This window comes from Monodon monoceros, unplaced genomic scaffold (genome assembly GCF_005190385.1).
Source record: "Monodon monoceros isolate NGI ecotype Baffin Bay Population unplaced genomic scaffold, NGI_Narwhal_1 Super_Scaffold_5, whole genome shotgun sequence".
NCBI classification, from domain to species: Eukaryota; Metazoa; Chordata; class Mammalia; order Artiodactyla; family Monodontidae; genus Monodon; species Monodon monoceros.
The window spans coordinates 54,253,682-54,281,168 of NW_021703782.1; the positions used below are offsets into that span (position 1 = coordinate 54,253,682).

Genomic DNA, 27,487 nt, shown 5'->3' on the forward strand with positions numbered 1-27,487 from the left:
ATTTTTAGAAACAATGTAAGATTATGAAAAACAAGTGTCATATAGAATCAAGGGAAAATCCCTCTGCCCTTCCAGAAGGATTCTGCTGATAATGGAAGACATTTTATAAAATGTTATTTGGATATGCATAGAACAATAATTTTATCCTTGAGAAGTTATTTTTTTAATTTGTAACATATTTTACAAATATATATAAATGAACCTACAAATCATTTCATTTTATAAAATGGTACAAAATATTTTTAAAATTTATGTCATCTCCTGTCTTTTTAATATTCTTATATAAACATACACAGAGAAAATTGCTCATAGCTTAAGTGCACAGTCTCAGTGAATTGTCACAAAATGAACACACCCATACAACCAGCACTCACATAAAAAAAAAAAAAAAGATAAAAATTAGAGTACATTGTAGCCCCCACCTTAATTGCTCTTTTCTAGTAACTATACCCACAGAACATAAACACTATCTTGAATTCTAGGAAGATAGATTACTTTGCCTACTTAATCACGTTTTACAAATGAAAACATATGATAGGTACTGCTTTGCTTCTTTTGCTCAGAGTTACATTTGTAAGATTACATGCTGTGGTAAATCACTCCTTCTCATTACTGTGTAGTAGGCAACTGTGTGAATATACCAAATTATGGTCCTTTCTCCCATTTATAAGCATGTGGATAGCTTCTAGAGTTTGGCTCTTATGAGTAACAGTCATATGGCTATCTGGAACATGTCTTTTAGGGAATATGTGTATATATTTTGTTGGGCATATAGGCTGTGCATATGTTCTGCTTTAGGAGAGAGTGACATTTTACCGAAGTGGTTATTTCAGGTTTCAACAGCAGGATGTGAGAGTTCAGTTGCTCTAGATACTCAGTAACACTGGGATTTTTCATCCTTCTCTTTTAGCCATTTTGTTGTGTATATAGGGATATTTTAATTTGAATGTCCTGAAGACTAGTGGTACTAAAAACTTATGTTTTAAAACTATTTGTCGTATTATCTATTATCTATCCTTTTAAAATTATGTTATTTATCCTTTTTTTTTATCATATACATATGGGTATTGAATCCTTTGCTGTATATATACACTGATATGCTAGGGTGCCTTAACCTGATTCATAAGAGCCTACTGTTGAAATGTCAAGAATTTTGAGAGCTGCTTAGTAGTTTTAAAAGCACCACGGTAGAAGTATTTACACCACATATATTGGCAAACACTAAAAGAATAGGACTTTTCTTCTGGAGTACTAGGTGTTAAACGTTTACTAGCACACCACTGGATATTTATATTGTATATGAAACCATTTGGTGGAATTTTTCATCTCCTGTTGATGTCTCTTGAATAGAAGTTCTTAATTTTACTTTATTCTAGTTTCTTAGGTTTATTTCTTGTGTGATTACTTCTTGTATGATTTTGTGTCCTATCTAAGAGATAGTTGCCTTAGCCATGGTTGATAAGATATTTTCCTTTGGTTTCAATAAAAGCTTTATTGTTTGAACCTTCACATTTAATGATCTCCAGGTATTAAAGATATTGTTCTATAATATTATCTTGTGTGCTTAAGATAGTTAGCTGGATAGCTTTTCATTAAGATAGTAAATGCTCTGTGTATATGTTAAATTTTTTGTTGTAAAATTTATATATAAATATGAAGACACTGATATTTATGATTATTTAATAATTTAATGTAGCTACATATAAGCAATTTGTAGTATTTCATAAAGTTAATATATGTATTTATGCGTTGTTCACTATAAGTTTCACATGCCAAAATCAGGTGGCCATAATTTTGAAATATCCAAAAGCATAACAAAATTAATATTTGATTTTAACCTTACATGTATTATAATTTATTTCCATTATATATTATGGAGTGAACCAAAAGTCTGCAAAATAAATATTCCACACAATCATTAAAAAATTCAGAATAAAATGGATAGCTAGTGGGAAGCAGCCGCATAGCACAGGGAGATCAGCTCAGTGCTTTGTGACCACCTAGAGGGGTGGGATAGGGAGAGTGGGAGGGAGACGCAAGACGGAGGAGATATGGGGATATATGTATATGTATAGCTGATTCACTTTGTTATAAAGCAGAAACTAACACACCATTGTAAAACAATTATACTCCAAAAAAGATGTTAAAAAAAAAATCACCATAAAAAAAAAAAAAAAAAACACATCTCAGAATATTGGCTAACCTTTTGGCATTCAAATAACATTATTATCAAAATATATTTAGTTGCTTCCAAAATATTGTCTAATAAATTGAATAAACATGTAAACACCATGATAAATACAGCCTGAAGGCTTGACTGCAAAGTATTATTGTATGAACCTCATTAAGATTTTATTTGCCTTGTGATTAATATATAGAGAGATAGTATAGATACATATAGATATAAGTATGAAAGTTTTGACAGAACACAGCAGTGCACCACGTACTAGTGTTTTGTGTCTGATAGGAATGATAGTATTAAAAACGGTATTATTTCTCCCTTAAAATTCTGAGTCAGTTATACAAATATGTGTGTGTTTACCACAGATTATATTGTCCTATTATGCATCTTTTGTGAATTGAATATGTGTTTCCTCTCCAAGTTATCATTTTGATTTAAATACATTCAATTTCCTCCATAATAGTTGAAATATTTGAGAGATGTAATGAAACATAATGGAATTAAATGATTATTTTCAAATGGAAAGTTCAATAGTTTCAATATGCACATGTCAAATTTAGTCTGTTTCTTTTTTAATCTCTGGGTTTTTATTCCAAGCCAGTTCATTGACTTCAGAGTAACTCATAACTCAATGGAAGTGCAAAAGCAAGCCATATAAAACGATGTTTCTGTTTTATTTTTTTAATTATTTTATTGAAGTATAGTTGATTTACAATGTTGTGTTAGTTTCTGCTGTACAGCAAAGTGATTCAGTTATACATATCTGCATTCTTTTACATATTCTTTTCTATTATGGTTTATCACAAGGTATTGAATGTAGCTCCCTGTGCTATACAGTAGGACCTTGTTTATCCACCCATTTGCAGCAACATGGATGGACCTAGAGATTATCATACTAAGTGAACTAAGTCAGAAAGAGAAAGACAAATACCATATGATATTACTTATATGTGGAATCTAAAAAATGACACAAATAAACTTATCTATGAAACAGAAACAGAATCACGGACATAGAGAACAGACTTGTAGTTGCCGAGGGGGAGTGGGGGAAGGATGGATTGGGAGTTTGGGATTAGCAGATGCAAACTAAAATGATGTTTTTAACAATTAGTTATTATTTTTCAAATCTTTATAATAGTGAGAAATCTGAGAAAAATTGGGGTTTTATAGATTAATCCTTGAAATTAAAGAAAAATGATACTGATTTATTTTCATATGTTTGGAGAGCCTGGGATTTGTATCAGAGCTGTTATTCTTTTGACATTGTTGCCTGTCTGAGGTAGCCAAAGATGATAAAATATAGAGTGTGTGCTAATTAAAAGCTAATTAGGTGATTTTCACTTTTACTACATTACTAATCACTGTGGGATAATTAAAACAGGAAGGACAAAGGTGAGTGAAACACTGAAGAATGTCTTGAAGATTGGTCCAAAGAGTTTACATAGCAGTAATGGGTCTGATCCTGTACTAGCCATTTTAAATAGCTAAATAATGAGTTTATCTCTGAAATACAGCACAGGTTACACAAACCTTAATTCATGAAGGTGTCTGTCACTGAAGATAAATGATACTTAAAGGAAGAAAATCCATGAAGACACAGACAACATACAGAAGTAATTGATGGCAGGCAAATATACTTTATTTCATTTTCACAGAGATTACAGAGTTTAGGGACAAATAAAGTTCAAAGATACGCAGTTAACATACTGAAGGAAGAAAAACAGTAGAAACTGAAGAATTATCAACATGTAGAATATTTTATTATGCATAATTTGAGCCCCAAACTAACCCTTTAAAAAAGCCTAAAAGAAAAAAAAAAAGTAAAATACATTCAGAAAAATCCAAGTAACTAAAAAGTTTTGGTAATATAAATGAAGACTGAAATTTAGAATAAAATTATTGGACACACAAAATATTAGCTATATATTTTTAGTTCCTATTCAATGATGTATTTATTTCCTTGAACTATTAAAGTACAATGTTATGTTTTTCTCCCCCTGAAAAGTAGAAATATTTTCTAGTTCCTGGCCTAATATCTGGCAATAGCATATGTTCTCTAAAATTTTGCTATCTAGAAAATCAATTCTATGTAAACTAGAGAAAAGTTTTCGTGTTTCTTTTGCTAAATAAAACATTTGTTTTCTGAAGCACATCCTCTTTCCAAACTTTTCTTCCCTCCTTCCCTTTCTTTTTTCCTTCCTTTCTTTCTTTCTGCCAACATTTATGAAGAACTTACTCTGTACTAGGAAGATGGCTAACTAATATTACAATGGTGCAACAGACAAGGCATATATATATATATATATAGTTATCAATTTCACAGTAGAAATTAGATTAAATAAAGTAGAAGAAGGATTAAATAAACAAAAATAAATCTCAATTTTGATAAATGTTATGAAGAAAAACATTCCCAAATATAAAACAGCTGGGACAGGAGTTGCTGTTTAATGCTTCAAAGGAAAAATAGAGTTCCCCATATGAAGGGATGAAGAGGGGAAGGAGTATAAAGAGATTTCTAGCCTCCGAGGGAAAGGGGAAAGGGGAGCTGGAATGTTCAAAGAGTGTAAAAAAATGTTAGTTTGCCTGGACCATAGTAAGTGAAAAGGAAGGAGGCATGAGATAGTGTTTAGCCTTGTAAGCCATGATAAGTATATTGGATTTTATTATAAATGGCATTGGAAGCCATTGAACATTTTTAAGCAAAGGCGTATAGTAATCTAAATCAAATTTTAAGAAAAGTGCTTTGTGGAGAACTAATTTTTAGGAGGAGATGTTTGCTGAGTTCAGAGAGAGAAAAATGTGATGCCTTGGACCAGGATGGGATCACAGTGTATTTTGGAGGTAGAACCACAAGGATTTATTTAATTTGAAGTAGATGGTGAGAGAAAAAGAGGCAAGCATGAATTCTAGATTTGAACAATTGTTTGTGTAGCAAAACCATTCACAACTGAGTTGGTCTAGATGGAGTTGGGGGGCAGGTTCTACTAATAGAATCAATAACTCCATTTGGGATCAAGAATATGTTGTCTTACCTCTTTCTACTTCAGGTATGATTTGCAATTGTTACTTCAAATGAAAACCATATTAGGAATAGGGAATGAGGATTCAATACTGTACATTCTAAGGATTCATTAAAGCCAATGATCTGGCAAACCATCTTATTATAGCTAATTGTCCTGGCCTGATGGTTATAGAAGTATGTGTGAATGGGTGCCAATGGTAACTATTGGCACCCAAGCATTCTATGGAATGAGGCTGAGATTAAATAAACATTTAATAGAACAGACTTCAACAGTCTTTGGGATTATAAAATGAGTTCATAGTAAGATCTGGACAGTATATGGAAGGAAAGGATCAGCAATGGCTGAGTATTTAAAGAAATAACTGGAAAGAATAGGAAGAGTTTATGCCAATGAGCAAAGAATTTCCAACTTTAACATGAACTCTCACAGGAGAACAGAAGTAGAAATAGGAGGATAAATTTACTGGAATAAGTAGAAATTGAAAGATCTCTATAAACTTCTGTCATCATCATCTTCTCTAGAAAATTGCATCTCTCAACTTGAAGGAATCTAAGAGAGGAGAAATGAAAACAGTATTTGTTCTCATTCTGTTAACTTTCAAATAGGTTTCTATATATTCATATCTACCTTTTTGACAAGGGTGAAAACATTGGAAACTGAAACTTTCCTGTCATTCTTTGTCTCTGGAGGTGGGACAACTGATTGTCATGCTTTGTTTGCAGCACAAAATACCTTATTTCACATATTTAATAGTTAACTATATCATAATGGATATCCATCCACAAACCCACAATCTGACCTGTATTCTGACACATTTTACCTGAAAATTTGACCTTAGGGATTTTTTGCATTTAGTTCAAACCATCCCACTATATATATCTATATATTGAATATATATATATATATATTCAATGTATCAATTATATGTATTCAATTTTCAATCTCAGATTCAAATAAATGGGCTAAGTATGTTATTTAATATCTGTTGTTTCTGTTATAGTCACATATTCAATGAGTTTATTTCAATATATAATTATTACAGAAATACAAATATATTTTCTATAAAAACACAAGAACATGCATTTATTTCAACTATTGCATCTTATTCCAACCTGGTAGATGACAAGGAGAGATAATGTCATTATGAATACCTTGTTATTTTGAAATAAATTTAAAAGTAAAAGGTTGTTCAAACCAAATTGATGTGTCTATTATACGCTTAAGTGAAGTCAGGATTATTTTAGCCCATAAGGAAATTATCAGAAATTATAATGGTATCACTAAAAACTTGGCATAGAAGTTCTGCTGGTTTCCTAGCATTCTTGCCACATGTACTGGGATGGACAATGATCTGTATTGTTGTAAAAGGAAATGGAACAATGTGGAGGGTGGAGAAAGGCTGAGGGGGTTGAGGAAAATTTGTTATTACTCCAAAATACATAGCAAACATCCAATAGTTATTATTCTGATGATACTTTCATTGTGCTGGATATTTATAGGAGGTAATGGGGAGGGAGGGAGAGAGTGGGAAGAGAGAGAGAGAGACAGAGACAGAGAAGACGCAGGTTACAGATACTCTATTTTGAAGCAGTGTAATTGGGATCCACCTTCCCACTACCCTTGCCTCTACCTTAAAAACGCCATTTGAAAATACCTGTGAATCAATGGACAAATCGTAAACTCTGAACATCTATAATTTGGGAGCAAGTGTGTTTTTATTTTCCAAGTGTGGATTTTTAAAATAAGATTTTTGCCCCAGCTATAAAATCTCTAAAGTGAACTCACTTAAGGTAGACTCTCCCCCGGAAAGTTGTGAGGTTTGTCTCTAACCTCAAGAGGTTCTAACGGGTCTCATAGTAAAATTGGTTTCCCATATTCATAGGATCTGTCCATCCAGTAGGATATAAATCTGTTATAGAGATGGGATTACCATGACATCACTGTTGTACAGTGAGTCTGTTCATCCACTAGGATATAAATCTGTTATAGAGATGGGTTTACCATGGCGTCATTATTGTACAGTGAGTCTGTTTGCAATAGCAGAGTAAACATGTTTATCACTATGCATATTGATTATTTTGTCACTGCAAAGAGGCACTTTTCAAAATTGGAAATAATTATAACATATACACATATTTATTTATTATGTTTAAATACACTTTTATCTATTAAGCCAATCATTAAAGATATTTTTACTTCAAATTATTCATAAAATTTAATTTTATTCATGAACTTTCACAGTTCCCTAAAAGTATCATTAGTGAGTAAGTCAATTGTTCTTCTAATGTAAATTTCAAGCATGACAGATAAAATATTACATAAAAGGCTTACTGTGCAAAATTGTTTTGAATACTATTGCTAGAGCATTTGCCCATGCATGAAATAGAGAGATAAAACTACAAAATTTTCAGGTCAAACCACAGTATCAGGAAAAGGTTGAATATAAATTAAGGATGAAATCCAATATATTTGGGAGGGACTTCATTTTCTTCTTGAGAAATCAAAGAAAGTCACACTTATTAAACTTGGTATGAAATTTCTCAAGTAAAACCTAAAAAACCTGACTCTATTAAGAACACATATAACAAAAGCACTGGCTCGTTCAGTGTTTCATTTTAAACTTTTGGAAGTGATTTTAGTTAAGAGTATATACACAAAGGATTAGAAGACATTATGCCTATTCTAAAGGGCACGTGGAGAAAGAATTTCACCAGGGATCAAGTATGTGAGAATATTCATTCCTTAATGTGTCCCACAGAGACTTGCTGAAAGTAAACACATGCATAACGAGTGCCAGTCACTGGCCTGCAGACTGAATAAGAGCTCATTTTGGAGCTCCCTGAGGAGTGAAGGGGAAGGATATGTGGGTGTATACATCATAAGTTAACCCAACAACAATAGTAAGAAGTATTGAGCACGCAAAATGTGCCAGGTGATGTGCTAAATTCCTTACAATGATTATCTCTCTTAATCCTCATAATACCTCTGTGAGAGAGGGACTTTTGCTTCCAGTAAAATTGAGATTAAGAGAAAGTGTGAAATTTGCTCAAGGCTGCACAACCAGAGAGAAGTATAACAGAGATGATAGATCCTATTAGAAGGACATGAAGAAAACGTTATAGGAGAGGCTAGGATAATAATAAATGCCTACTGGAGTCTATGAAGGTGTCCTCCCTTATGGGTGTTAAATTTGAGCAGGTGTAAGATTATAGAAAGAATATGAGATTTGGAAGGTAGTGAAGGCAGATAAGGGGAATGTTTCCATCTAATAAGATTTTCTGGGAGCATTGCCTTCTGGCCTTCATTTTATCATTTATAATATGTGATAGTGGTACAACATGATTTCTAAGGTGTTTTTTTTGAGTACTGGAATTTTATGATGTTATATCTATTTACTCTACATAAAAATAAAGGAAGCTGCTTCTGAGTAAATGCTGAAGCATCTGAGACTTTTGCCAGTATACCACTGATTCTTTTATCCTGAGGGTTAGAAAAATTCATAAATGATTATTTAGTGCATCGCAAATAATGATGATGATAATAATAACAACAACAACATCAGGAAAAGACCATTGGATTTGGCCAGGAGAAAATCATTGAAATCTTAGCAATTCATTGACCATATTGAGATCTTTTCTTAAATGAGTGTTCTGACAAACTGGCATGTTGACTCTGTGAATATATGTGATTATGTGCTTAGTTTGTAGTTGTGTAATAAATATGGTTTACATGAGTATTCTGTTTCTTAGCTAATAAAAATAATATGGATATAAAAATTCCCTTGAGTACTATTTATCAAGCCAAAAGAATTTAAAGAAAATATCATCTACATGTTTTTATATCAAGTAGAAGAAGTATTAGAAAAAATGAAAACAACATGCATTCATTTTAAGAGCCTTGGGTGTTCCTATTTTTATGTTATTTGAGACAGTATAATTATGCCAGAAAAGAAACCCCAAAACATGTTTAGCTATATATAAAATATCCCCTATTTTGAAAGAAATTAGATATGAAAGAGTTCAGTTGAGAAATTATATACGAAACAAAATCATCTGAGAATAAAGTAGGAACATACTGTAAGAGGAAAGTGGTGATGGCATGTCCAGTTTTCGAATGACATAAGTTCAGCTATTTGATGCTGACAGACTGCATTTCCAATCAAAAAGCACATCTCTAATGATGACCAGTGCATTTTGGTAGACACACCACCAAAATAATGAAAAGCATTCAGAGACTTATATGGCCTGCCTATGAACTTTCTTTTTAATTCAGTAATGGTCTAGTTAATGTAATCATTATTACTAGCTAAAACTACATTGTAAAGAAAAAATAATTCTATTCTTAAAGTCTGTGTTACTACTCTCTGCTTATCAAAAGAAAAGCAAGATTAACTTATGTTTACTTAGAGTAGGAAACTGGAAAATTAAGGGTAATAATTTTTGTTCCAGCCAGCCCTAGTAAATTTATCTGAAATAAAAATCAAGACGCCGAATAGCCAAAGCAATCTTGAGAAATAAAAACGGAGCTGAAGGAAACAGACTCCCTGACTTCAGACTATACTACGAAGATACAGTAATCAAGACAGTTTGGTACTGGCACAAAAACAGAAATATAGATCAATGGAACAGGATAGAAAGCCCAGAGATAAACCCACGCACATATGGCCACCTTATTTTTGATAAAGGTTGCAAGACTATACAATGGAGAAAAGACAGCCTCTTCAATAAGTGGTGCTGGGAAAACTGGACAGCTACATGTAAAAGAGTGAAATTAGAACACTCCCTAACACCATACACAAAAATAAACTCAAAATGGATTAAAGACCTAAGTGTAAGGCCAGACACTATAAAACTCTTAGAGGAAAACACAGGCAGAACACTATGACATAAACCACAGCAAGATCCTTTTTGACCCACCTCTTAGAGGAATGGAAATGAAAACAAAAATAAACAAATGGGACCTAATGAAACTTCAAAGCTTTTGCACAGCAAAGGAAACCATAAACAAGGCAAAAAGACAACTCTCAGAATGGGAGAAAATATTTGCAAATGAAGCAACTGACAAAGGATTAATCTCCAGAATTTACAAGCAGTTCATGCAGCTCAATATCAAAAAAACAAACAACCGAATCCAAATATGGGCAGAAGACCTAAATAGACATTTCTCCAAAGAAGATACACAAATTGCCAACAAACACATGAAAGTATGGTCAACATCATTAATCATTAGGGAAATGAAAATCAAAACTACAATGAGGTATCACCTCACACCGGTCAGAATGGCCATCATCAAAACATCTACAAACAATAAATGCTGGAGAGGGTGTGGAGAAAAGGGAACCCTCATACACTGTTGGTGGGAATGTAAATTGATACAGCCACTATGGAGAACAGTGTGGCGGTTCCTTAAAAAACTAAAAATAGAACTACCATACGACCCAGCAATCTCAGTACTCTACTGGGCGTATACCCTGAGAAAACCATAATTCAAAAAGAGTCATGTACCACAGTGTTCATTGCAGCACTGTTTACAATAGCCAGGATATGGAAGCAACCTAAGTGTCCATCGACAAATGAATGGATAAAGAAGATGTGGCACATATATACAATGGAATATTACTCAGCCATAAAAGGAAACAAAATTGAGTTATTTGTGGTGAGGTGGATGGACCTAGAATCTGTCATACAGAGTGAAGTAAGTCAGAAAGAGAAAAACAAATCCTGTATGCTAACACATATATAGAATCTAAAAAAAAAAAAAAAAAATGGTTCTGAAGAACCTAGGCTCAGAACAGGAATAAAGATGCAGATGTAGAGAATGGACTTTAGGACATGGGGAGGGGGAAGGGTAAGCTGGGATGAAGTGAGAGAGTGGCAGGGACTTATATATACTACCAAATGTAAAACAGATAGCTAGTGGGAAGCAGCCACATAGCACAGGGAGATCAGCTGGGTGCTTTGTGACCACCTAGAGGAGTGGGATAGGGAGGGTGGGAGGGAGACACAAGAGGGAGGAGATATGGGGACATATGTATATGTATAGCTGATTCACTTTGTTATAAAGCAGAAACTAACACACCATTGTAAAGCAATTATACTCCAATAAAGATGTTAAAAAAATCATTTAAAAATACCGCTTTGGAAAGTGCTTTTCATTCATTCATTCAAAATTCCGTGAACTTCTAAGAAAAAATAAGTACATAACTAAATACCCAGACGATATTCTAATATAATCTTTGAAAGTTATCTTTATGGACGTGAACTCAATGTATATATGTGTTTTCATCCACTTTATTGAACCTGTGGTTTGAAATGAGCTGCTTTTGCATCAAATGTATGTTATATTAATTTTATTCTAATGAGCGATTTTATCTTTCATCTATAAAAACAAAAAGAATGAGAAATATTCAGGCAGGGAGACCTTATACAAATTCAAACAATATTAAAATATTTCACCATATGATTGCTTTGTCATTTTACATGCTCAGATTTTCAGAAGACAAAATTGTCTTCTTAACCACAGACTTCTTACTTTATAATTTCTGCACCACACTAAGATTTTTTTTCTCCCAAAATTAAGATTTAAAACAAAAAGATGAAAAGGAATACATTTATTAGTGTTTAGTGAGAAGGAATACAAAGAATTCAGAATACAGGTCAAAAATCGCGAAAAGCAGAGTCAGCATTCAGGCTTCTGGTGAGTATTTTAGTGGACAAAATCCTCCCCACATCATGTCTGTTGAGGCTGAGTTGCTAAGTGAAATTAATTCCATTTCCCACTTTTAGCTTTTCTTATGTCAAATGTAGAAGGCCACCTCTTATCTATGATTTAGATTTTCTCGGAAAAGAAGTGCTAGAATATAATACAAGACTGTTAAGCCCATTGTGTAAGCATAATGGTTTAGATCAGTTGTATGCAAATTTAGTGTGCACAGCATTCCCAGAGCAAGCTTGTTAAACCACCGAATTTTCAGGCACCCCTGCCATCCAGGGTGTTGGATTCAGCAAATCTGGAGTAAAGCCTGGGAAATGGCGTTTAATCAAGCATTCCAAAGTTGATTCTGATGCAGGTTAGTTTTAGATCACTTTTGCAGAAGTTATTTTTGAGAGGAACGAATGTTATATTTTTATATGAAAAGCAAAGTGGGGAGAAAACACGGAATATAAAAAGAAATTACTAAGGGGAGAAAAGTGGACTCTAGTAAGGTACATAGTTAAAATAAATCACTTACTATTTTATTTAATTTTCACAAAATCCCTGTGAGGTATTATCATAGAATAAAAATCAGAGATTCTTAAGATAGTAAGTAAGGAGTTTCTCCATATATTACCAACAGGATAGACTCCAAAACTCGTGCTGTTTACACTATACCAAACAAAGTTGAGGGGATAAGTGACAGGGAAGAAAGAAATCATTTAAGCAGCCCTTCAAAGAGAGGCTAATAGGTTTTTGTTTTTGTATTAATTACCTCCCCTCTGTAAAAACTAAGCACCAGTTATATGTTAAAGACTAAGAAAGAAAGGAAAAAAAAACCAAAAAAACCCCAACTACCCTAGTAACCTAGTGTGTGAATGCAAACACACACATATACATATACACAAACATACCACAAATGTTGCTCATCATGTGGTAACTAATGGCTACAGATTTGTTTACAATCATCATTGTGTTATTAATGCTCCCAGAAGGTTTTTCTAAATCTAACATTATGTACTTTTTCCTTAACACTTTGTGTACATGTAATGCGAATAAATCCAGCTTCTTAGAATTGTACTCACCTTGATCTTCAGAACATTTGATAGAAAATACACTTCTATTCTGGCTAAAATTTTTATTTACATTGACACAGTGAGTAAACATTAAACCCCTTAGCCATTATCGTAAGTAAATTTTGGTTTATGGAAATTCAGTTTAAAATCATCTGTCCTTGAACTATGAAACTTTAAAAAATATCGTTCCTATCTGTCTAGCTCACACATAATTCTGATTAAATAAATTATCCATATATGAATCCCCCTCGGTTTAAATTTTAATACTTATTCTGTTATTTCTACACTATATCTAGCCTTCTTCCTGCTCCCAACGTGTCAGAAACAAGTTATTTAGTTGCTAAGACTTTTCAATTTGTCTAAAGGCAAACTTATCAACCTCTATAAAATGTGTGTTATCTTGCTACATGTTTGATATACCATGGATATCTAGGAGAATCAAGATTAGATTTTTGTTGATTTGTCTTGTTGATAATGAGATGGTAGGAAAAGCAGTTAAATGCATTGAAAAAAAAGAGCTTTAAAGGATATTTAAGCTTACTAAAGCCTTTCAACAGAACATATTTAATTCTGGTAGTAATAAAATGGATGGGATTTCATTGTAAAGCTGAGCAGAATTCAGCTTTTAATATGTCAGCTTTACATGACAGATTATTAATAAACTGCCACTGTTGTCTCTTGATACCAATCTTTGGTGACTGCCTTTTTTTGAACTTGAAACTCAAATGTGTTTTTAAAAGTAATCTTTATCTTGTGAACCAGTTTCTTCCTTTAAATGCATTTTTTCTTTGCTCTGTAGCAATTATTGTGTCATTTAATTAATGGTTTCAATTTCATTATACTAACATATTCCAAAAATTACTAGGGCATTATGTGACTTTAGATAGATTAAGCTTTTTTTTTTTTTTAATGAAGATGAAGGCAAGGCAGAATAAGAATTATAAAAGAGGATTTACTTTAAACTTGGTTCCTAACAAAATGAGAAAGTTGGTAAAATCAATTTTCTCAACTGACTTTCCACAGTGTTCTTGCCTTTTCTCTCTTTTGTTTGCTTATCTCTGTTGTAGATAACCAGTTTCTACTACCCACACCATCATTAATTCAACAAGACACATTGAGCATCTGTATGAAATAGGCATTGTGCTACTGTTGGAAAACTAGTAGGCAATGGACAGAGCCTGCAGGAAGTGTACAGTTTCTGAGAATTTACAGAAGGGATTAAGGTCATCCCCCAGATACAAAAGGGTCATCACCTAAGAAGTTCTCTATGCTGTGTATCTCCTTGTTACTCCATCAAAACTTTAGTTTCCCATCAGAGGAAATTTAAGAGCTGCTTCATGATAAGTTATTAGTGTGTAAGGAACATAGCATCTGATGATGGTAAAGAAAGTGTGCATAATGTCTTAGAGAGGGCAAAGCAAGTAGAAACATCTATAGATCAATAGAGGTATGATTCAGTAAGTTTTATGTAAGTAGCATGTATTATCCTCACTGTCATAATTGGATGACTAATATCAAAACTATCAGGCAGGGGCTTCCCTGGTGGCGCAGTGGTTGAGAGTCTGCCTGCCGATGCAGGGGACACGGGTTCGTGCCCCGGTCCGGGAATATCCCACATGCCACAGAGCGGCTGGGCCCGTGAGCCATGGCTGCTGAGCCTGCACGTCCGGAGCCTGTGCTCTGCAACGGGAGAGGCCACAGCAGGGAGAGGCCCGTGTACCGCAAAAACAAAAACAAAAACAAAAAAATAACAAAAAAAAAACCAAACTATCAGGCAAAGCTGAAAATAAGGACTCATACTCTCAGTCAGGTATTCATCAGTATTTCCCAAGCACTTGCTTATCACACACTATATACTGCTGGATGACTTTATCCAAGAGTATAAAATAGAGTTATTTTTGAAATAAAACTAAAATATATAAAATATGAGTTAGCAAAGTATTTGTGAAACTTAGGAATCCTGACTTTGCCTTATGTTTGACCTCACACAAGTCAATTATTTTCTCAGACCCTCCTTTTGTTCAAATATAAAACAAGGAGGATGTGCACTGTGAATTTTGAATCCCTTCAAGCTTTACATTTAATCTTATTATATCAGTTGGGATGCTTTAGGCCACAAGTAATAGAAAACAAACTTGCTTAAACTCTTAAAAATGTTTATCATTGTACTATACAAGAAGTTGAGCAGTTGTATAGTTCCATGAATGATTAATTTAGTGACTCACATCATCAAGGGCCTAGGTTCTTTCCATCTTTGTACTCTGTCTCCAGTCGTAGGCTTGTCCTTGCCCAGCTCCCCTCAGTATTGAAAGATGTCTACCATAATCTCAGGTTTCCCACCCAGACCCAAGATACCCAGTAGAAGAAGAGGGACTTCACCTTCTTTGTTCGTCTTTTATGATTAAGGAAGCTATTTTGATAAGTCCCACCTGACTGCCTACTGCCAGCAAATATCCCTTCACATCTCATTGATCAAACATGTCATATGCCCCAGCCTAAAAGAATCAGTTCCTATTGGCTTAAACCAATTATGTTTATGCTCTACATCTGAAAATGTGTCCGCTTTCACAGAAGCTCACGGCTGTGCAGAGAAGGAAAGAACTTAAAAAAATCCACGTTCCCTTAAGAAGAAGGAAAGGAAGGATGGTTCTTGACCAGGCATCTAGTGGTATCTGTTATACTTTTTATGCTTTGTTGATATACTGCATTCTTCCTGGATAAATATTTTTATTTTCCCTGAGGACAAAATAGGTAAACTATGGGTATGCTTCAGAGTGAAAAGTCTCCAGGGTTACAACAATCAAATTAAGTAGGTGATTGCTTACTAAGTAAGCAGTTATTATTGTTTATGTTTACATCCTTTCTCAAGATTCCTTAGTGACTCCACGTTTTCAGTAGAATAATTTTAACATATACAGAATAAAAATTTGGTTTTTCACTAAATTACACAGCTCTGTTCCCATCTACAATGCATGCATATGCCATTTGCTTTCAAGCGTTTGATTTCGCCCATGCTGTTCTCTCAAAAACACAATTACACCCCCAGGAGCAACCCTCCCCCCATCTGTCTTCCTTATAAGCCTCACTTATACCTGACTGGCTCATGCATATTTGACTGAAATGGAGCTACTCTTGCTTCATTCTTTCAAGTTTCACAACTTTCTCTGTGAAGTTGTTGATGAGTCCTTAGGTAACCCATTGCTCTTTCATTTTCCCATTCAGCTTTGACCATATTTCTATTAGATTGATTACTTTATGGTTTTACATTTACTTGGTGATCTCTGTACTGGACTTTACACTTTCTGAGGGTAAAGCTGGTGTCCTTACTGTTCTTGTATTTGTCTCTGTAATAACAGGCATAAGTATTTTGTGTGTTTGCTAGACTGTGTGTCTGGGAAACAGATGGTGTTAAGAGTCAGTGTACATAAACCTAGCAAGTAGTTGGACATAATCTGTTTGTTTTTTTTTTTCCCCATGACAAGGAAATAAGATACCCTACAGAAGTAGTTCTCAACATTTTCCACAAATGGCAGAATGTTTCCCTACCCAAAAACTTGACCTACAAGGGACAATCTACAGAATATAATTAATAATGACCCACCACAAATGCAAACTTTCTTTAAATATGGTGTTTAATCTTCTAAAACTTTGATAATTTTATATTCTCTAGTGTTTAGTTTTTAAACCCCTGATAAACTTGTATTCTTTGTCATAAAATACCCAGATTTTGTTTAACATAAAATGTTTATGCATCATTATGTAAAATCAATTTCCAGAAAGAATCACCATGTTTATTCTGATTTCCTAGGCAAACCAGTATATACTCTCTAAGGGGCTGAATTTTATAATCAAGAAGCATAGATTTAAGAGAATGGGAAAAACTCCATGAGATAAAATATTTTATCCATGACATCATTGTTAATTGCTGTATTCTTGAGTAACTAATTTAACCTCACTGTACATTAAACAAACAAATCCTTATGGTTGTGTTACTATAATTTACCTTCATATATATCACTGTGTTTGTAAAGGTAACATGGGCAAATTATTTTTATCTCTTTGAATTCAGGGATTCACATAAATAAGTAACAGTCTCTAAATACAAAAGTAGTGAGACTTGTGTTGTCCATTCATAAATGTAACTATTAGTAGATTATGATTATTTCAGACAACTACTGGACAAGAAAAAATATCCCAAGATAAAATCACTGGGGAAGAAAAAAATCTATAGAGAAAAAAAAAATCCCTGGCAGCCTAGCATTTGAGTTGTCACAGATGAGGATGCCACCAATAAATGATTCATTTTGTGTCTATCATAGAGTATTTATAAATCCACCTGACATCTCTGGCCTGTCAGAGGGCTGAAAAATGAAATTACAGACTTCCTACTATAGATGACACCATCAACAAAGGGGTTTAGGGAGGGTTATTTGGTCATTTTCATTTACCTCATTTCTCTTCATTCTGTCCTTGACAGTTCTCACACAAAGGGTTTTCAAAATCCCAGGAAGCAGGGCCAAAGTTTAATCTCCTGTTTTGTTTTCAGCAAGGACATTTGATTGTTGTCATAATTGCACAAAAAGATGAATAATATTTACAATTCTGGAGCTACGTTGTGGTAGAAAAAATATAAAAAGTGATTTTAAAAAATAAGGAGACCTATAGTTTGCTATGAAAAGTGATTTAAAAGAAAAAAGAGACCTATAGTTTGCTCTTGACATCTGTGGATATTTGAAGCATTTTCTTTTTATTTCTTATATCCAAAAGTATTTGCATATCTTTCTAAAGATAGCTTGGCAATATGGAGAACACGTTTAAAAAATACAAGAAAAAAGAGAACAACAAAAAAAGAATAGTATTATTATTAAATCCATCATCCTAGGTTGCAGATTCTGAAGTATCAAGATAAACAGAATTTCATGTTTTTCTATCCAGTCCTTGTACTGATTCATATGCAGATTTAAATGCATTTAAAACATGCATTTCTTCCTAATTTAAATTTAATAAACATTTTTACATTTAAGAAATGTTATCCATTTCTACATAGTCTTCAAAATTGTACATTTAAAAGACTGAAAGGAATTCCCTGGTGGTTCAGTGGTTAGGACTTGGTGCTTTCACTGCTGGGGCCCAGGTTCAATCCCTGGTCAGGAAACTAAGATCCCACAAGCCACGTGGCCAAAATAAATAAATAAGTAAACATTTAGGGGCTTCCCTTGTGGCACAATTGTTGAGAATCTGCCTGCCAATGCAGGGGACATGGGTTCAAGCCCTGGTCCAGGAAGATCCCACGTGCTGCGGAGCAACTAAGCCCGTGCACCACAACTAGTGAGCCTGCACTCTAGAGCCCACGAGCCACAACTACTGAGCCTGTGAGCCACAACTACTGAGCCCGCGTGCCACAACCACTGAAGCCCGCGTGCCTAGAGCCCATGCTCTGCAACAAGAGAAGCCCATGCTCGCCCCAACTAGAGAAAGCCCACATGCAGCAATGAAGACCCAATGCAGCCAAAAATAAATAAATAAAATAAATAAATTTATTTTTTAAAAAAAGACTGCATATCATTTCAGTTCAGGATTGCTATCAGAACTGATCAAGGCCGAGTTTAGTGGATTTAAAAATGTATCTTTAGAATGGCAAAGAGTGATGGAAATTAACAAAATATCTTATTTTACAGTTATCAATTTAGACAAATCTTTCCAGCTTATTAATTCATTTACTAATATTACTAATACATATTAAATGTTTGACTATTATCTTTCTCATTATTAAAATTTTTAATGAAATTGAGATAGTTAATAGAAAACAGGAAAAACAAGAACTAGGCAATTTGAGAACTGGATATCATTCAAATTTTTATTAAGTAAGTACTACTTGTTCCATTTTTTTATTGAGATATAATTGGCGTAATACTTTCAGGTGTACAACATAACACCTTGATATTTGTATATAGTATTAAATGATCACCACAATAAGCCTAGTTAACATCCATCAACAAACACACTTACAAAAGATGTGTGTGTGGTGAAAACTTTTAGATTTATTCTCTTAGCATCTTTCAAATATGCAATACGGTACTATCGGTATTAACTATATTAACCATGCTGTACATTACATACCCATACATTTATTTTATAACTGGAAATTTGCACCTTTTGACCACCTTTACCCATCTGCTTACTCCTCACCCCCCACCTCTGATAACCACCAGTCTGTTCTCTGTATCTCTAAGCTTGATTTTGAATGTTTTGTTTTGTTTTTTGAAACATATATAAGTGAGATCACATGGTATTTGCCTTTCTCTTTCTGACTTATTTCACTTAGCATAATGCCCTCAAGTTTATCCATGTTGTTGCAAATGGCAAGATTACCTTCTTTTATATGGTTGAATGATATTCATATATGTATATTTTCTTTATCCACTCCTTCTTTGATGCCTAATTAGGTTGTTTCCATGTCTTGACTATTGTAAATAGTGCTGCAATAAACATGGATGTGCAGAAATCTCTTCGAAATAGTAATTTCATTTCCTTCAGGTATATCGCAGAAGTGGGATTACTGGAGCATATGGCAGGTCTTTTCTTTTTTTTTTTTTTTTTTTTGAGTAACCTGCATACTGTTTTCCATAATGGCTATAACAATTTATGACCAACAGTGCACAAGTAATCCTTTTTCTCCATATCTTCACCAGCACTTATCACTTATCTTTTTAATGATACCCATTCAAACAGGTATGAGGTAATAGCTCATTGTAATTTTGATTTACATTTCCCTAATGATTAGTAATGATAAAGACTTTTTTATGTACCTGTTGACCATTTGTATATCTTCTTTGGTTCTTTGGGAAGAAAGTCTGTTCCATTCTTTTGCCCAATTTAAAGTCAGATTATTTGTTTTATTTACTACTTAGCTTAGGGTTTCTTATATATTTTGGATATTAACCCTTTAGAAGACATATTGTTTGCAAATATTTTCTTCCATTCTGCAAGTTGCCTTTTCATTTTGTTAATGTTTTACTGTGATGTCTTCTTCTAAGAGTTTTATGGTTTCAAGTCTTACATTTAAGTTTTTAATTCATTTCAAGTTAGTTTTGTGAATGGTGAAAAATAGGCATCCACTTTCAGTATTTTGCATGTGAATATCCAGTTTTCCAAACACCATTTATTGAAGAGACTGTATTTTCCCCATTGAATATTCTTGGCCCCCTTGTCAAATATTAGTTGATCATATATGTATGGGTTTATTTCTGGGCCCTTGCTTCTGTTCAGTTGAAATATGTGTCTGCTTTTATGCCAATACTGTGTTTTGATTACTACAGCTTGGTATTTATAGTTTAAAATCAGGAAGTGTGATGCCTTTAGCTTTGTTAGTCTTTCTTCAAATTGATTTGGCTATTACATTTTAACAATATTACTTCTTACAAGCCATGAACATAGGATATCTTTCCATTTTGTGTGTGTATGTCTTCTTCCATTTCTTTCATCAGTGTCTTATAATTTTCAATGTACAGATCTTTTACCTCCTTGGTTAAATTTATTCCTAGTAATTGTATTATTTTTGATGCTACTGTGAATGGGATTTTTTTTCATTACTTTTTTCCAAATAGCTCCTTGTTAGTGTATAGAAATGCAACTGATTTCTGTATGTTGATTTTGTATCCTACTACTTTATTGAATTCATTCATTAGCTTTAAGAGTTTTGGGTGGGTTCTTTAGAGTTTTCTGTAAGTCATATCATCTGCACACAGAGACAATTTTACTTCTTTTGCTAGCACTTCATGTACTAATAGGAGTGGTGAGAGTGGGCACCTTGTCTTGTTCCCGATCTCTGGACGCGCAGGCTCAGCGGCCATGGCTCACGGGCCCAGCCGCTCTGCGGCATGTGGGATCTTCCCGGACCGGGGCTCGAACCCATATCCCCTGCATCGGCAGGCAGACTCTCAACCACTGCGCCACCAGGGAAGCCCTAGTTTTCTTTCTATATAGTGTTCTTCTCTGGTTGTGGTGTCAGGGTAATTCTGGCTTCTTAAATGAATTTGGGAGTGTTTCCCTCCTTTCAAATTTATTGAAAGACATTGAGAAGGATTAGCATGAATTCTACTTTAAATATTTAGTAGAATTTGCTAGCAAAAAGATCTGATTCTGAGCCTTTTATTGTTTTGGGGAAGTTTTTAATTACTGCTTATGTCTCCTTAGTCATTATTGGTCTGTTTAGATTTTTTATTTCTTTATGATTCAGTCTTGGTAGTTGTATGTTTCTAGGCATTTATTCATTTCTTTTAGATTATCCTATTTCTTGATATATAATTGTTTGTAGTTATCTCTTATGATTCTTTGTTTTTCTGTGGTATCAGTTGTGATGTCTCCTCTTTCAGTTTTTTATTTGCATCATCTCTCCTTTTTTCTTGGTTAGTCTAGCTAACGGTTTGTCCATTTTCTTTATTTTTCAAGGAACCAGCTATTGATTTTGTTAATTTTTTTCTATTGTTTTCCTATCTCTATTTCATTCATTTCCTCTCTAACCTTTATTATTTCCTTCCTTCCACTGACTTTAGCGTTAGTTTGTTGTTTTTCCTCAATCCTTGAGCATTTGAGATTTTTTTTCTTGATGTGTATATTTATTGCTATAAACTTGCCTCTAAGAACACCTTTTGCTGCATTCCATAAGTGTTAGTGTGTTGTATTTTCATTTTAGTTTGTCTCAAGATATTTTTAAATTTTCCTTTTGAATTTTTTCTGGTCCATTGGTTGTTCAGGAATGTGTTGTTTAATGTCTACATATTTGTCAATTTTACAACTTTCCTTCTGTTATTTATTTCTAATTTCATACTATTGTGGTCAGAAAAGATACTTGATATAATTTTTATCTTCATGAAGTGTTTTAGACTTATCTTGTGGCCTAACATATGATCTATCCTTGTTCCATGTGTCCTTGGAAAGTGTATTCTGTTGCTGTTGGATGGAATATTCTATATTTACCTATTAGGTTTCTATGTTCTGTAGTGTTGTTCAAATCTGCTGCTTCCTTTTTGATTCTCTGGATGATCTATTCATTATTGAATGTGGAGTATTAAAGTACCCAGCTATTCTATTGCTGTTTATTTCTCCTTTTAGTTCCATTAGTATTTGCTGTTAATAATTAGGTGCTCCTATGTTGGGTGCACTAACATTTATAAGTGCTATGTGTTCCTGATGAATTGACCCCTTTATGATTATAAAATGACCATCTTTTGTTTCTTGTGACCTTTCTTAGCTTAAAGTCTATTTTGTCTTATATAAGTATAGGTACCCCTGCTTTCTTTCTTTATTTTTTTTTTTTGTAACCATTTTCTTGGGATATATTTTTCCATCTTTTCACTCTTACACTGTGTGTGTTCTTAACCTTAATGCTAAAGTGGGACTCTTACCTGCAGCATATTATTGGATCTTGTTTTCTGTTTTATTGTTTTTTTTTTAAATCCATTCAGTCATTCTGTGTCTTTTGACTTTAGAATTTAATCCATTTACATTTAAAGAATTACTGATAGGTAAGTACTTCCTGTAGCCATTTTGTCAATTGTTTTCTGACTGTTTTGTAGATCCTTTGTACTTGCTTTTTCTCTTGTTATCCTCCTTTGTGATTTGAGGACTTCATGTGGTGGTATGGTTTTACTTCTTTATCATAATCGTTTTTATGACTCTTTACACATAATCTTTTGTGTATTTACCATAGTTTTTTTTTTTTTTTTATAGCCAGAGCAGGGGCTTGGGGGCAGCAGCATGTTTCTGCCCCCAGTGGGCTAGTGTACCCTTACCTACTGCTGGTGGGTGGGGCCACATAAAGCCCTTTGAACCAGGTAACCACATGCACTGCCTCAAGTCTGGCTCCTGATTATTATATGTGCTTGCATAGATGTGATTGAGAGAATGATGATGATGATGATAAACCAAATATTCAGTACTTAAGTGACAGGGATTGTGCTGAACATTTATAAACATCGTCTCTCTTAATTCCTACAACAATTCTATCAGAGAGGGACTTTTGTTATTCTCATTTTATGTTAGAGAACTATGGTGCAGAGAAGTTAAATAACTCATCCAACATCACACAGCTAAAAAGAGTTGGGGCTGGGTTTCAAACCAGTTTGGTCTGAGTTCTACCATAGTTTTTATTTGTTTGTTCATTTTTGGTTTTTTTCTGTTGTGGTTAACATGAGGCTTACATAAAATATAACATTCGATTTTAATGTGATTACAACTTAATTTTGAAAGCACATAGAAACTTTATCCTTTTACTTCTCACTCCCTCACCTTTTAAGTTACAGTTTACATCTTTTTATAGTGTGTATCAAATAACAAATTATTATAGTTACAGTTGTTTTTAATACATTTTTCTACCTTTTTTTAACAGAGTTGTAAGTGATTTATGTACCACCAGTACAATATTAGACAATCTGATTTTTACTTTATATTTAACTTTAGCAAGGATTTTTCCACATTCATATATCTTATGATGTTAATTAGCACCCTTTAGCATGTCTTGTAAGGAAGGTCTGGTGGTGATGAACTCCTTTCATTTTTGTTTAATTGTAGTATTGAGTAACCATTTTAGTATATGAGGCTCTGGTTTGAAAGACATGTCAGTGCAGAAGATAAAAATGTGGATGTTGGTGGCATAAGGATGGTATTTAAAGCCATAGGATGAGAGAAAATCTTTAAAGTACTGTGTGTGCATAGAGAAAAATATCTAAGACTGAGCCTTAGAGCATTCAAACATTAACAGTTTGAGAAGAGAGGGAACCAAAAAAGAAAAAAAAAAAAAAAATGAGACTGAGAAGGGAGAAAACCAAAAGTGGATGGTGTGTGTGAAGCAATGAGAAGAATATTGCAGTGCTTCTGAAGATAAAGAGGTGTTATCAACACAGATATTGCATAATTAATAGCCTCCCTCTTTTGAAAGTAACTGAAGACCCTATTTTACTTAAGGCTTAAGCTAAGTACATTTCCCCATCCACATTTCCTAGTTTTGTTCTGAAAATAGGGGGAGGGTATTCTCTTTTCTCTTGAGTATCATGTCATATGCTTGTTCTTTATGAAAATGCCATTTTCTTTCAAGTAGTGTGGAAAAATTAGTGACCATTTATTGAATGGCAATGAGGGCCAGATAGTGTCCTGGAAGAATACTCTTTTTTTATTTGTGGACATTTGTTTTCTACTCATCAAAGTCAATCAATCAGAATTTGTGACTAAGGCACTGAATCCCAAAGAATTTAGGTAAATTACCTAATCTGTTAGCCCGACCATCTAAGATATGAGTGTTTCAGGTTTTGTTACTTCTCAGAGAAATAAAGACAAAGCTATAAACTTTAAACCTTTCATTCATCGGAAGTGGACCTAACAACAATAAGTAATTTTAAAATACTTATTATTTACAATGTGGCAAGTCACTGGGCAAGAAAATGGGGGGCAAGTTAGATTCAAAGAGCGAAACACAATTTCCAGCCCTCTAGGAGTTTACAGTCTATTCACAATTGTTATGAACAGTAATCAGTACAATATAAGGCCATATAAAGGAATAATTTAGGATAAAAAGAATAAATGTAATAGGAGCAGAATTCCTATTCATTTATTTTTCTATATGTAAACTTCCAGAGGAGGACAATCTTTTAAACTTTTGCAGACATTTGTTAGTTTTTGCATTTCTTTTTAATGTTAATATTTTTATTAAATTAATGTTATATATTGTAAGGCAGTTAGATTCAAGTTTAGTCTCTTCTCATGCATTGTAATGAAAAATGTCATTTAGTAGCTAGTATTTTCTCTACTTTTATCTGTATACATGAGAACACATGAATTTGAGATGTATTTTGTAACTTACTTGAATGCAAAACACAGTTCCAAAATTATGTATGTTAGGTCCACAAGACATTGAATTTAGCCTGTTTCTAAAATAGAAAGCAAACAGGAAGAAATCAGTTGGTAAAAGATGCTTTCCATCCCACAGTGTTATTAATCTATAGTTGTAGATAATATATGAAATATTATATAATTATGTGTGTGTGTGTGTGTGTGTGTTTATGTGTATGTTAGAATTGATAGGACTATACTACAATGAAACCAAATTCAAAGGATTACAGTATGGGGTTTTTAATTTTGTCCAACTCTATGACCATCAATTTTCTCCCTCATCTTAGTGAACCCAGTCAATAATATGTGATGCTATTCAGAAGGTCAACTGGGTCAATGAGTATGGGGAAAATATAGGTTTACATAGTTAAATGATGCAGAGAATATGACCATATATCTGCCCTAATAAAACATTTTATTATATTTGAAATTTTTCTAGAAGCATAAGAAATTAGTAATGCCACATATTGAATATTCTACAAAAGAAAAACAATATATTTATGAAAAACACACATTGGCAGTGTAAAATATACTCTTCTCCTAAAATACACTTGAAACTGTGAAATATGTCACTATGTCACATTTGTCTTTAGACTAATTTAAAAATTGAGTCTAAATTTTCTGAGTATATGGAATTATGTTCCTCTTTATATAAATACTAAAAATTCCAACCCATGTTTGACTAGGTTATAGATATAGAATAAAACTTGTATAATACAGAAAATACAGAGCTAAAAGCAAGGCAGTTAACATTAAAATTCATATTTTTTCTGATTGGCTCTATTTCCTTGAATAATTGAATATACATAGTTTTTCTTGGCTTGAAATTTATGACCTTGTGAACCTAATAATCATACCTTCATACAGTGTGTGTTAGGGAACAAATTCCATTAAATCTAAGTTTCCTGCATAGTTAAGAAGTGTTGTCATTTCCTCTGCATTCCTTTTTATCTCTCTTTCTAAGTATCTGTGTAGAGATTCTTATTCATTTGAAAACACAGGAGCTGAATTCTAATGAGTCAAGCCCCAAATGTTCATTTCATGGGTAATTTCTTCAGGTGCCAAACATCGACCAACATTTTCAGGTGCCAGAGTGGGTATGATTGTTCATTTTCTCTTGAGTGGTGCCAGAGCACATTTCTTTAAAGATATTTAAGTCTACACTATTTGCTTGACATGCCTACCCCTAAAAAAATCACATCAAGATTTTTTTTCCTGAATAGCTCCCAATATAATGGAAGAAATGAATGATTCAAATCAAAGAAAAAAACTAAAATAGAACCATTTGTCACAGTGTGTACTAGCAAGTAAATACTCTGGCCTCAATAATGTTGGTGCAGGAGAATATATTAGTCTCTATCCATTAGCCACACACTCATCCATAAAATGCTCAAATATCATTTGAATAGACATTCTCTGGCATGTGGACTATAAGTCATGTCCTTGTTGACACAACATTGAAGATAAATTACTTGGTAGCATTTCCTGTCTTTCGTACACCCACATGAGCACAGTGATGGAGTTTGCAATTAATATTTTTGGATTCTTGCCCACTTGTCCCTTGAAATACTGTCATATGAAAAAGTGGAAGGTGAAGTTTGAATTTAGCTTTTCTACCCAGTCCATAATAGACTTTTCAAAAATGGTATTATCCTTAGACTCCATGTTCCCATCAGTGTCTATTTCATTCCCTATAAAGCCACAGAATCAGGAGCAGACAGAATGCTCATATATAAACTGTTGATGGAGGGCATGTGCCTACAGCTGTCAACTTTCCTTCCTCCTTCCCATAGGGGCCAGTAATCATCAGTTAAGTAATTGATAGATATTGAGAAGTTGTGGGCCTTACTTGGTTGTTTAGTCTAGACATAATTATTGAATTTTGAGCTACTTTGCCTGATTCTTCTAAACTTCCCATGTACTAAGGGTTCACACCATAAATATTTTGGTAGGGTTTTCCTTAGTGCCCACAATATGGTCTGGCATATTTGGAGTTACTTGATAGTAAAGAAAAATTGTATGCTCTCCTCACTAACATCATAAATCCTGCAAACTAAGAGTATCCATAATGTACTCAGAAGCATTAAAACACAGTAGAAGGAGCGTGATCTTTGCAATCCCAATCTGGGAAAGAATCTCAGTTTCCTACTTACTATAAGGGGGCTTAGTCAATTGTCTAATTCTTTGAGTTTGAGCAACCTCATCTGTTAAATGGGAATGATGTCATTTGCTAGTACATAGCAGTATGTTTTGAGAAGTTAAGTGACATTAATTGTTTTGTGTAATCTTAGCAGAATGGTATTTAATGTGTTAGCAATGAATATTATTCGTAATAGTTAGAAAAATAATAAACCTAATTCATTCAGTAAGTATGAAATGTTTTCTATGTGCAAATCAGTGTCACAACTGCTCACTAATTTCTGGGGATTCAGTATTAGTTCTTTTTCTATCAATTAAGTGCTTTCAGGTTATCAAAGGAAATCCTAAGGAAAGGATTGTAATGACCTATTTTACAAACCATCTTCCCAGACATTAGAAGTGTTGGTATGCTTTGTGGCCTTTTGCCCCCATATTTAATAAATAAGAAATATAATGAGTTGTTGTACTACCTCAGTGCAAATTTGGCT

General features: G+C 33.5%; 1 protein-coding gene across 8 annotated transcripts in view; it reads left to right on the plus strand.

The window, feature by feature from the left end:
* Window positions 1-27,487, plus strand: part of PTPRD (protein tyrosine phosphatase receptor type D) — a 2,000,866-nt gene that overhangs the window by 830,126 nt on the left and 1,143,253 nt on the right. The gene's annotated exons all lie outside the window — the stretch shown is intronic.